Below are 12676 nucleotides of genomic sequence, written 5' to 3'. Positions count from 1 at the left end.
TGTAGCATCTTCTCGCTACCTCTGTTGGGAAAAAGGATAGTCAGGCTGAGGAACAGTTTCTTCCCACAGGCTGTGCTGAATGACTGCTAAAATTGTTCTTTTTTTACTAACAATATTTGTTTTAAGATATGTACATATATAGTGTGTATATGTATTGTTTGTCTGTATGTATGTGTGTTATGTCTGTACATGTGTTTTGCACTGTTCTATGAACTGTTGTTTCAGCGGATTGTACTGGTACAATCGGATGGCAAATAATGTTTAACATTCATAAACATTACCTTTTCTGTTTACACACCTTGGCAAATTTTACAGTCTCTTTTAGGTTAGTCATTCACCTATCCTCTTATGCTGCTCTCTTTGGTCCTTCACTGCTGCATTCTGAAATGTTCCCTGTCTTCAAGCTTACTGCCTTCTTTTTTGACAATATCTGCCCTTCCCATTTTCAATACCCACAGCTTGATCACTTTTTCTGTAGGATTTATTTTCCTTGAAAATGACGTATATTATTGGTAAATTATTTAAATGTTAGCCATTGCTTACCTCCTGCTTGACCTTCTAATAAAGTTTCCTAATCTTACAAACTCATCACATGACTCACATCTTCACAATTTGCTTCTGTATTATTTGTAATTCTGGTTTCAGATTGAATTGTCTCACATTCAATTATTATATAAATTTTATCACATTTTGATTATTGTTTCCAAACCACTGCATAACTATTTGTTTATTAATTAGCCTGTTCTCATCTCACATTACTAAGATCTAAGATAACCTGTTCTCTTGTTTTCTTCTCAACATAGTAATCCAGCGAAACAATCCATGAATTAATCCAATAAGTATCACAGTGATTTTGGTCACTATAATAATGTATAGTTGAAGTCTCCATTGATTATTGTATAACATTTGCTATGCGGATTTCTGATTTATGTTGTGGCCTGCGTCAACACAACTAATGTTTCCTGCCAATTGGTGTTTCTTAGTTCCACTCAAGTGATTTTCTGAACTATAAACCTTTCTCCCTATTGCCTTTGTCCCAGTCTTCAACATGAACACCTTGCGAGCTTGACCCTGTAATTACAATTAGATTATACTTTTAATTAATTTAATTTGCCCTATCAAATCATGTCTTATAAATACCATTTGCATGCAGATAGAGAGACTTCATCTATGTTCTTTCTGTTTAATTTTGTTAATTTCCCTTCACTAGAACTTGATATCAGTGCCTCCACACTAGTTTGGCACCACCTTATACATTGTTTCTAGAAAGTCAATTCGCAAGAATTGTCCCAACTCACGTGAAGCACATTTCAGCAGAACTTTTCTTTTTTCCCAATACTGGTGTGGTGCCCCATGAATTAGAAGCCATTTTTCCCATAACAACCCTTGAGCAATTTAGATTCTGATTTTATGCTAATTAATACAGGTACACAATCCTTTATCTGGACATCTAAAATCTGGAAAGCTCCAAAATCCGGCAAGTGGGGAGGGAGATAGCAGCGCGAGTTGGGCGAGCAAGAGACCGGCAGCGCGAGTTGGATGGGCAAGGGACCAGCGGTGCGAGCTGGGCAAACAAGAGACCACAGGGAGTTGGGACCGGCAGCGCAAGTTGGGCAGGCAAGGTGGGTGGTGAGACCAGCAGTGTGAGTCGGGCGGGCGAGGGAGGGGCGAGACTGGCAGCACGAGTTGGGCGGGTGAGGGACCGGCAGCGCAAGTTGGGCGGGCAAGGGGGGGAGACCAGCAGCGCGAGTTGGGCAGGTGAGAGACCGACAGTGCGAGTTGGATGGGTGAGGGACTGGCGGTGTGAGCCGGGCAAACGAGAGACCACAGGGAGTTGGGACCGGTAGCGCGAGTTGGGCGGGCAAGGTGGGTGGTGAGACCAACAGTGTGAGTCAGGTGGGCGAGGGGGGGGAGAGACTGGCAGCACGAGTTGGGCAGGCGGGGGACTAGCAGCGCGTCGAGCAGATGACGGGGGGAGACTGACAGCGCAACTGGAAGGGGGTGGGGGTGGATATGACAGCACAATTTGGGTGGGTTTAAATCTGGCTTTCCGAAATTCAGACACCCCAAGGGTTCCAGATAAAGGATTGTGTACCTGTAGTAATCCAGAGATTATTACTTTTGTGATTCATCTTCCTAATTTGAACATGAACTGCTTTCTTTAACAGAACCTCCTCCTTTGCCTTCGCATCCCCCCCCCCCTCCCAATAGCTGAATCCTTCCCAACCCACTTCCACATTCTTCCCCAGTCCTGAGGAGATATCATTACTCGTTACTCTGGGCAGGCAACACAGTGCTAAGTGAAACATGAAAGTCTGCTGTGATTGTAATAAAAACACACCAAAATGCTGGACGAACTCAGCTGATCTTTTCAGCATTTATAGGAGACAATTCATGACTTTTTGGGATTGAGCCCTTCTTCAAGGAATAAGCAGAATAAACCAGAGGAGGTAATCTCAGAAAGGCTTAGAATTCAAACGATGGGGGAGGAATCCAGACCAACAAAATGAGTTAATTTGATATGATAAGGGACAAGGTAAGACTTTATCATGTTTGTGCGAAAGGAGATGGAGACAGAGAAGAAAAGACAAGGGGGGGCATTTTACAAAAGCCAGAGATATCTATATTAATGCCATCCCATTGGAAAGTGCCCAATCAGAAGATGAGGTGTTGTTCCTCCAATTCACGGATCATCTCAATCTGTCAGTGCATGAAACCATGGACAAACATGTCAGCAAGGGAATAGGATGGACAATTGAAAAGGGTGGCCACTGGGAGATCCACGCTATTGTGACGGATGGTGCCAAGGTGCTCAAAAAAGCAATCTCTCAATCTTCATCCAGTCTCTCTGATGTAGAGGCAACACAGTGCTGTGCAGGATAAAAACGTCCTAGGGAAACTCAGCAGGACACGCAGCATCCATTGGAAGTAAAGGGTAACCAATGATTTGAGCTGTGCTTCATGAGGTTGAAGCAGAAACAAGAAGGTTTAATAAAAAGGTGGAAGTGAGGAAGTAAGGAGGAAGGAAGGGGCAGGGAGAGGAGCACAAACTAACAGGTAAGTGGTAAGTTATATGTGGGTGGGAATGCAGAAGAGAAAAAAAGCTGAGGTGATGAAGGGAAAGTGTAGCTCTTATAGGAAAGAGAAAAGAAGAGGTTGGGGAACTGAGAAAAGAAGCCAGAAGGATAGGGAAAGAGAGAGACTTGGGGGAGAGATTAATGGAAATTGGACGTTGATGTTAACGCTGTCTGATTGGACAGGTGTTGTTCTTCCAATGTGCTGGTAGCCTCAGTTTGGCAGTCCATGAGGCCATGGACAGACATGTTGGTGTGGGATGGTGTGTGAAGTGAAATGGCTGGCCACTGCTGATGCAGTGAACAGAGTGAAGGTGCTTAATGAAACAAACTCCTAATCTACGTCCAGTCTCACCAACATAGGGGAGCCCACATCGCGAGCAATAAATGACTCCTACGGATTCACCACTAAAATTTTGCTTTAGTTAAAAGGACTGTTGGGGCCCTGAATGGCGGTGACAGAGAAGGTGTGGGCACAAGTCTTGCATTCCTTGCAATCACAGGGGTAAGTACCAAGGGGCAATTTGTGGGAAGATCTGTGTGAGCAAGAGAATCATAGAGGGAGTGGTCCCTGCAGAATGCAGAGAGGGTTTGGGAGGAGAAGATATGTCCTGTGGTGGGATCACATTGTAGATGACAGAAATTGCAGCAGATAATATGTTGGATATGTAGGGTGGTAAGTGAGGATAAAGGGAATCTTGTCCTTGTTGCGTCTCGTTGGTGAAAAAGCCAGGATGAATTTAGAGGAGGTGAGGACAAGGCTGAGTTGATGGCAGTAGAGAAGAAGTCAGATATTTTGAAGGAGAAGAACATCTCAGGTGCTATGGAGTGTAAGACACTATCCTGGGAGCAGACGTGATGGAGACGGAAGAATTGAGAGAAAGGAATAGAATAAAGAGACTATTTTCCCAGGAGTAAAAGAGGATGAATTCATGGAGGTTTGTAAAATCAAAAGGACCATCGATAGTCACGGTATATTTTCCAGAGTAGGGGAGTCTAAAATTAGAGACCTTAGGTTAAATGTAAGAGGGGAAAGATTTAAAGGGGACCTGAAGGTGAGTATAATTACATATTGAAAAAGATATTTGGACAGGTTCATGCATTTGAATAATTTATAGAGCTATGAGCCAAATGCAGGCAAATTAGACTTGCTCAGGATAGCAGCTTGGTTAAATTCCATAAATTTATGAGACCACAGGGAAAACCTTCCATTGTTTCGAGTCAAACTTTGCACAAAGGAAGATGATGGTGGTTGTTGGAGCTCAGTCATCCCAGCCCCAATTGCTCTAATCAGTGACTTAGGCTCACCATCTTAGGCTGTTTTTATCTTTTCTTTTCTTTTTCAATCTTTTTATTATTATTATAATTTATAAACACATACAGTTCAAAGAGATATAAAAAATACATAGTAAGTAATGAATTAATACAGAGATATTAAACAATAATATTACAGAATAAAAATATATCATAAAAAAAATTTAGATCAGTTTAGGGTGTGAACTATCTCTAAACAAAAAAGATATAATTAATAACAATATATGAAAAAAGAGAAAAAAAAACCCCAAAAAAGAAGAAAAAACAAATCTGAATTAAAAAGAACTTTTAAAAAAACTTTAAAAAAAACCTACAGATATAGCTAAACCACGCCGATCACTCCGATCTCATCTTACAGCCCAATTATCATACATAATCATAGAAAGAAAACAGAGCCAGATCAACTCACCACAAATGAAAATATTGAATAAATGGTCGCCAGGTTAACTCAAACTTAGAAGGGGATTCATAGACAGAGTTTCTAATTTTCTCTAAATTTAAACATAGTATAGTTTGGGTAAACCATTGGAAAACAGTGGGAGGATTAACCTCTTTCCAATTCAATAGTATAGATCTTCTAGCCATTAGTGTAAGAAAAGCAATCATACGATCTGCAGGAAGAGATAAATAAGTCAAATCTATCATAGGTAATCCAAAAATTGCAGTAATGGGATGTTGTTGTAAATCAATATTCAAAACAGTAGATATAATGGAAAAAATTTTCTTCCAATAATTCTGTAAAGAGGGACAGGACCAAAACATATGTGTAAGGGAAGCTATTTCCAATTGACATTTATCACATATAGGATCGATATGAGAATAAAAGCGATGGAGTTTATCTTTAGACATATGAGCTCTATGAACAACTTTAAACTGTATTAGTGAATATTTTGCACATAGAGAGGAAGAGTTTACCAGTCGCAGAATTTTATTCCAATTTTCATTAGAAATATGAAGGTTGAGTTCTCTTTCCCAATCATTTTTAAACTTTTCAAAAGTCCCAGAATTTATTTTTGTAATTATATTATATAATTTAGATATCACACCTTTTGGAGGGAATTTTGAATATAGTATATCCTCTAAAACAGTCGTAGTCTCCCGATTGGGAAAAGAGGGTAAAGTCGAAACTAAGAAACTCCTAATCTGCAAATATCGAAAGAAATGAGATCGAGGTAAATCATATTTCATGGATAATTGTTCAAATGACATGAAAGAGTTATCCAAGAATAAATCCGAAAAGCATGTTATACCTTTAACTTTCCAGAGTAAATAAGCTTGATCAATTAGAGAGGGATGAAAAAGGAAATTTAGTACAATAGGAGTTTCCAAGATAAAATGACTTAGGCCAAAAAATCTCCGGAATTGAAACCATATACGTAGTGTATGTTTAGCCATTGGATTATCAATTTGTTTATATAATTTAGTAAGAGTAAAAGGGAGAGCAGCTCCCAAAATAGAGCTAATTGAAAAATTTTGTATCGGTTTAATTTCGAAATTTACCCAATGGGGATTTAGAGATAATTCTGAATAATTCAACCAATACCTTAAGTAACTAATATTAATTGCCCAGTAATAAATTCTAAAGTTGGGTAATGCCAACCCTCCCTCTAGTTTAGATTTCTGTAAATACTTTTTCCCCAATCTAGGATTCTTGTTTTGCCAGATATACGAGGACAATTTAGAATCGACCTTATCAAAAAAAGATTTAGGAACAAAAATAGGTATAGCTTGGAATATATATAAAAATTTAGGTAAGATCATCATCTTAATAGCATTAATTCGGCCTATCTTGGATAGGGATAATGGTGACCAATTGGTGAGTAAACTGCCGATCAGGTCCAATAGAGGGAAAAAATTAGTCCTAAACAAATCTTTATGTTTTTTAGTAATCTTAATCCCTAAATATATAAAATGGTCTCTAGCTATTTTAAAAGGTAAACTATCATAAATAGGAACCCATCCATTAAAAGTGAATAATTCACTTTTATTTAAGTTCAGTTTATATCCCGAAAAATTACTAAATTAGGCTAATAAAGATAAAACTGCAGGAATAGAATTTTCAGGATTGGAAATATATAACAATAAATCATCTGCATATAGTGATACTTTATGAATATCCCTGCAATGAATAATACCAGTAATATTGGGTGCTTCTCTGATAGCAATTGCCAAAGGTTCTAAAGCTAAGTTAAATAATAAAGGGCTAAGGGGGCACCCTTGCCTGGTGCCCCGAAATAATCGAAAATATGGCGATCTTTGGGTATTAGTAAAAACCGAGGCAACTGGGGAATTATAAAGAAGTTTAATCCAAGATATAAATATCGGACTAAAATTAAATTTTTCAAGAACTGTAAATAAATAAGGCCATTCTACTCTATCGAAGGCCTTCTCAGCATCTAGTGAAATAACACATTCTGAAGACTTATGTGAAGGAGTGTAAATAATATTCATCAATCTTCTAATATTAAAGGAGGAATAACGATTTTTAATGAATCCAGGCTGTTTTTATCAATTACCTTTGTTCCATCGTTAGGTCACATGAGGGAATATTCACTGATGCATAATGGTCAATTCCATTTGAAATTCCTCAGAAAATGAAACAGTCCATGTCTTCACACCACAACAAATGGATCACATTCATGCATGAGCTTCTAACCGGCAAGTTATGTTCCTTTATTAGAAATGCTATATATTGACCATATTCAACAAGGTAGAATCTAACCACTTATCCTTCCCATTAAATAGCATTACTGCTTTTGAGTCTTCCACCATCAATATCCTGGAACTTATCATCAACCAGAAATTTGACTGTTCAGCCACTATGGCTGCAAAGATCTAGGTATCATACAGCAAAAGTACAATTTAGGACCATAGCATGATGGAATATATTTCAACAACTTTCAAGGAGTTCAGCATAGAGGATTATGCAGTCCCATCTCCATTTAACCATTCATTCCCTTCTCCACTGGTAAAAGGTAGCCTCAGTGTGTACCATCTACAAAATACACTAGGCCATACTATCAACTTCTCCCAAAACTGACCTCTACCTCCAAGAAGGACAACAGGTGCAGTGGAGCACCACCATCTGCAAGTTCCACTTCAAACTGCACACTCACCTGACTTAGTTCTTCATTGACTCTAGGTCAAGCCAGTAGTACTGTAGCACACTCACCAGCATGACTGTAGCAGTTCAAGAAGGCAGCTCATCACCATCTTTAGGCAATAAACCGTACCCTCCCCGTTGATATCCAAATTCTGAAAATAATGGCATGAATGAAAACTGATTCAAGTAGAATTTATAGATAAACCATTCAGTTAGTAGCTGAAAAGAGAAAGCATGAAACAAATTCTTATGTGTAGACCCCTCAGGACAGCTAGGAAAGAAGCAAAACTTTCGGATGTCTGAAGGCACTTCAAACCATGGAAAGCTTTTGAGTGTGGTCATAGTTGCAAAGCAGGAACAAACAACCACCAATTTATGCATAGCCAAGTCAGACAAACAGAAATGTGGGAATTCAGCATCAAAAATATTAGGCTTATTTTTCAGTTACAGCTGGTGCTTGATTTGTATTTCCTTTTCATACTGGAAAACACTTTAGAAAAGAAACCATCTTCCTGTAACTCCTCAGTTAAATCATTTTCTGCTTCCTGGAATGGTTTTTCCAACACACAGTCTCCTTTGAGAATGACAGGCAATTTTAGCGGGACTATCCTCTTGGAGTTGCGCTGTCTTCAACCAAGAGAAGGCACACTATTGTACATAGGCTACCTCGAGATGGCTTAGAATATGATTTTCCTTTTTCCTCTCATAGATCAATTTATGCCATTCAGTAAATATTTACAAGAGAAATTCTTTCCTGTAGCTGTTTTTTCCTCTGTGTCAGTACATAATGCCAGAATTATTTTAGACACATGATAGAGCACCAAATAAGCAGGCTTTGTTTTCAAAAGTGCTAAGGCCATTTTGGATAGCCAGTCAATTGTTCTTTCTTCTTGTTGATGCCAGTTATATATTGCCAAGTGCCAAGCTGCACTTGACCATGCTAAATAAAGGAGAATACAAATTGGGAAAGAATTTGTATTTACATAGCAATTACAAATAAAGACCAACCACTTGTCCAGATAGTGAACATTGGTATTTAATTCAAGTGTGTTTATTATCATCTGATTGTACATATACAGCCCAATGAAACAATATCTCTCCAGTTCATGATGCATGTACAAAACACACAATATCTGGGGTGACGGAGGGTTTAGTTTTAAAGGGAGAGGGCATACTTTGGTTTTGTAGTCAGTAACAACTTGTGTTAAAATGATAGTTGTATGTGGATTATATATACTACATGTATGCAAACTTTAAAATAAAATATTTAAAAAAAAACACACTATCCAGTATATAATGATCACACAAGTAATCAAGGTAAATATAGATCAATATTTGGGATGATTTTCATGGTTGTAGGTTACTCTTCAGCAGCCTCACAGTCTATGGGAATAAGCTGTTCTTCAGCCTGGCAGTCCTGATTTTGATGCTTCTGTACCTTCTTCTTCTTGATGGTAGTGGGATGAAGATACTGTGCACTGATTGGATTAGGTCATCTGAATTTCCTTGAGCCCTATTTAGACAGTTCTCCCAGTAAATGTCATCTAATCTTACATATGATCCTGTAAGAGTTCCAAAACTCTTGGAGAATCAGAATGTTCTCCTCTATGCTGAATCAGGGAGGTTTGTGGGTCTTAGCAAAGCTTATCAGACAAACATCAAGATGCAAAGCCATAAACAGATGATGTGCAAGTTAGGATGTTGGACGGAATGTGTTGTAACCACTGTAAAACTGTCAATATTGATAATGATGCATTATTAAAGGATGAATTTTGGGCAGTGGAAGCGCAGCAAATGGTGGGGAGTGATTTCATCTTTCTTCAGAGACCTATCGTTTTCAATGAACTGTTTGAAACGACTGACAGTTAAACTATTCTCATAAAAACTAATCCTAAATCTGAAGAGGATTTTTATGTAAGTATTTAACGGCCATGATGAGGTCCTAAATTAAAATAACGTCATCCTCTTGGAAAAATATGAAAATGAAAAACTAAAAATCAAGATGAAAAATATGCCTTTTGTTGTAAAAGGTATAACTCATATCTCACCTAAATCTTCAGCTTCATTTTACACTCTGAGCTTTTTCTTTTCTTTTTAAGATATTTTTATTGGTTTTCTACATTTAAAAAACCAAGCTAGTACATAGTTTATATAGCATGCAAAGTGTAAGTAGGAAATTACACAAATCAACATATTACATTACATCCATAATATAACAAAAGTAAATATAATATATGCAAAGACAAAAAATTCAAAAATCAGATATTAATCAAAACCCCATCCCCCTAACAACATTGCATGGCAGATAGGAACAACAATAAACTTCACTCCTAAAAATGAATGAGAAAAGCCAACAAAACAGGTTATAAAATATATCTAGAGATTGTGATAATGATTCAAAAATGGACCCCACAATGTTTGGAATCTTATGCTAGAATTATTGATTGAATATTGAATCTTTTCTAAACTTAAACAAAATGTAATATCTTTCAGCCACTGGGCATGAGTAGATGGGGCAGGGCCCTTCCACTTGAGTAGTACAGCACGTCGAGCCAAAAGAGAAATAAAAGACAGGATACAACATTTATTTGGGGTCAAGAAAACATCGTCTTTTTCTGTTTTACCAAAAACCACTACCAGAGGTTTAGGTCCTTACTTTATATCAAAGATTAAAGATAAAGTTTGGAAAACCTCCTTCCAGTAATTTTCAATTCTAGGACAGAACCAAAACATGTGAATTAACGAGGCCTCATATATCTTGCATTTATCACAACACGAGATAATTTGGTTTTGGATATATGGGCCCTGATGATATTGGATTTGTGTCTTGAACTCTCGCACATGCGCCAACTGAACTCCAATATGCAAGCCCACCGTGCATGCACCAGCCAAAGACTCAACGCATGTGCACAGGAATCAAGATGGTTGCGCCCAGCCTATAGACACTGGGACCCTGACAAACAAGGTAAGTATTCACCATTTGGCTCTTACATGCCCTGTATCCCTGTTATAGTTTGTCAAATTCACATAAACAGCATAAATTTTGTATTTTTGCATATATATATTTTTTTTTCATTTGGCCGTATGTGCAGATGGATGTAAATCATATGGGTCACAAGATGGGGAGTACCCGTAAACTGAAGCTAACGCATTTAAAAGAAGTTGTTCACTTTTATGCAAATTTAATTTATATCCTGAAAACTGACTAAACTGAGAGAACATTAATAACATATGGGGAAAGGAGGTATCAGGGCCTGATATGTAATGTAAAAGCTTATCTGCAGAGAGAGAAACTCCCCTTCCTCCAAATCCCAGAAATATCTTGAAACTCCCAAAACGCAATCGCTAATGGCTCCATAACTAGATCGACAAGTATTGGACTTGGGAGACTTCCTTTTGCATATTGAAAGGCTGAAACAATTGGGAGTTAGTAAGAATTGAAGCGGTAGGGCACAAACACAGTAATTTAATCCATGTAATAAAGCATGGTCCAAAATTAAGTTTTTCTAAGATCATAGATAGATACCCTCACTCCACCTGATCAAATGCTTTAACAGCATCTAAAGCAAGAATACATTCAGGGAGTGCACTAGAAGGTAAATATAAAATATCCATTAAGTGATGAATATTAAAATAAGAGTAACAATTTTTATAAAACTGGTTTGATCTTCTGAAACAATTGAAGGTAAAATGTTCTCCAATCTATGAGCCAGAACCTTGGCCAGAATGTTAACATCCACGTTTAATAAAGAAATTGGCCTGTAAGACGTGCATTCCACTGGATCTTACCTTTCTTTGGTGTGAGTGAAATACACACCTTATTAAATGATACCAGTAATTTTCCACATTTAAACAAGTCAAGTAATACAGAAACTAAATGAGGTGCAAGTAATTTAGAGAATGATTAAAAAAAACTGCAGGGAACCCATCAGGTCCTGTAGATTTTCCTGCTTGTAATAAATAGATCGCAGCAACTATTTCTTCCTGGAGTATGGGCTTATCTGAACTAATTCTATCATCTGAGGTTAATGCAGAAATATTTATTTGATCTAGAAAATCCTCAATCTTATTGTTATCATTTGTAAATTCAGAAGTGTAGAGTCCAGGTAAAATTTTCTAAAAGGCTTCAACCAGCTCATGTGGTAAGTCTTCCCCACTGTACCAGCCACCAGTCCATAACAGAGGTCGACAACCTTTCTGCCAGTTTCTGGGGGGGGGGGGTGCGTATAGTGGTGCTACGGTGGCACTACAACTCCCAGGAGGCATCGAACTGGCCTTGTGACATCAGTTAACGATGACGTTGGTGCATGTTGAGCGCGTGATTTTGGCTTTTAAAAGGTTGCACGGGTGATGAAGAGTATATCCATTTGGTTCACTCTAAAAACACCTTGTGTGGTTATTTCATCATGTCCACTGTGATTCGAGTGGCCACACATTTAGCTCAGAATGATCTGTAGTTATACTGCCATTTTCTATGTGAATCCTTATAATTTGATGCTTAGCTGCAAATCCCCTCAACGGATTAGCTAAAAGTTTACCTGATTTCTCTCCATAAATATAAAACTGAGAGTTACTCCTCAGAAGTTGACATTCAATTGTATATGTTGAGAGTAGATCAAACTTTGTTTGAAGTTCAATTCATTTTTATATAATTCAGGGTTTTTAACCTGAGCATATTCTTGATCTAACTGTTCAATTTGAGTAATTGATTCTAATTTTTCTGTATTAGCCTTCTTTTTCTTATTTACAGTGTTGGAAGTAATTTGTCTCTAAGATAAGCTTTCATGGTGTCCCATACAATCAAACTAGAAGTTTTTGTTGTAGTATTTGTTTCAAAGAAAAAAGATATCTGTTCCATAAATTTCAAAAAAATCTTTATCTGAGAGCAATGTCCAGTTAAAACGTCAATGCTTGCTAACTTGAGGGAAGTCAAGAAACAAGAAAGGATAAAGATAACATGACAGGGGCGTGGTCTGATATTACAATGCTTTGATACTTACAAGAACATGTCTGTGTAATCAGTTGGTTATCAATAAGAAAATAGTCAATCCTTGAAAAAGTATGGTGAACATGTGAAAAAAACTCTTCTGTTAGGATGGAAACAACACTAGACATCAGGAATACCATAGTTGGATTTAAAAAATGAATGAATTGCTAAGGTGGACTTAATCATTATAGCAGAGTG

The 12676-nt window shown here is 37.6% G+C and overlaps 1 long non-coding RNA gene across 1 annotated transcript in view; it reads right to left on the bottom strand.

The window, feature by feature from the left end:
• Positions 1 to 815: 815 nt before the first annotated feature.
• The window catches only part of LOC138751546 (uncharacterized), a 49706-nt gene continuing 37845 nt past the window's right edge, over positions 816 to 12676 (bottom strand). Inside the window, exon 5 of the long non-coding RNA XR_011350037.1 lies at positions 816 to 1071. This is a non-coding gene — a long non-coding RNA (uncharacterized lncRNA). The remainder of the gene's footprint in view (positions 1072 to 12676) is intronic.

Source organism: Narcine bancroftii, chromosome 1, assembly GCF_036971445.1.
Source record: "Narcine bancroftii isolate sNarBan1 chromosome 1, sNarBan1.hap1, whole genome shotgun sequence".
Lineage (NCBI taxonomy): Eukaryota > Metazoa > Chordata > Chondrichthyes > Torpediniformes > Narcinidae > Narcine > Narcine bancroftii.
Note: the sequence above shows the minus strand (reverse complement) of the source record. Positions and strands in the feature narration are given on the sequence as shown.